A 904-nucleotide genomic window follows, 5' to 3' on the forward strand; every position below is an offset into this window, starting at 1 on the left:
TACCTACCTTTTCCTGTGGGTACTTCTTTTTCAACTTTGGAAGCAGTCTCAAGCTCATCTGCTGATAATATGCTGTAAAGCTCTATTTTTCTGATGCACCATTTTAGCAAGTAAAGACAACTCACAAATGAGGCAGACAGGCACCAGAGACATCAGGCAAATGCCATCCCTAAACTCCCTTAGTCCAGTTTACCAGGCCCTAACTCACTCATAGCTATGTGATTTCATGCCAGGAGTCAGGCATCCAAAATGTGGATAAAGTGCAATCATAAGTCACAACAATGGTTTCCTTGTTTCTGAGAGACACGCTTTGATCCACAGATTCTTTTTAAGTCCTTCCATAAGGCAACGTGCCTATTATTTTTAATACATAAGTATTTGTTAGTATCTTGTTTTAATCATTTAAATACTATACAGTTAAAAATTAGTATCATACCGTATTTTTACTCTAAGCAACATCATGGTTTTACCTGCATAATTACTGTGAACAACAGGCCCATATATTCTTTTAACAATATCTTGTATGTTAAACAACCTGGAATCTTCAGTTATGTGAATACAACTCACTCGTTCATGACCAAATCCTTTAAGTAATACAGAACCAAAAGCATCTACTGTGGCATCTGGAATAACCAATATGCTTACACTGGAAATTATTTATATTTGTGGACTATTTATGTCTAAAAGCTCAGTCTTATAACGAAGTAACTGTCACTTCAAGTTTTATAAAATTCAATAAATATGCAGGATATCACAGTCTTCACCAAAGATCAAGGAGCCCAAAGCAAAAACCTTATTGTCTGAATCTAAGTGATGTTATTGACTTCAAGTACATTTTTCACACGCAAAAATATTTGCAGGACTGTAGCCAAAATTTGGAAATGAACTTCAAAATTATATAATG

This window comes from Anas acuta, chromosome 1 (assembly GCF_963932015.1).
Source record: "Anas acuta chromosome 1, bAnaAcu1.1, whole genome shotgun sequence".
In the NCBI taxonomy this organism is placed as follows: Eukaryota; Metazoa; Chordata; class Aves; order Anseriformes; family Anatidae; genus Anas; species Anas acuta.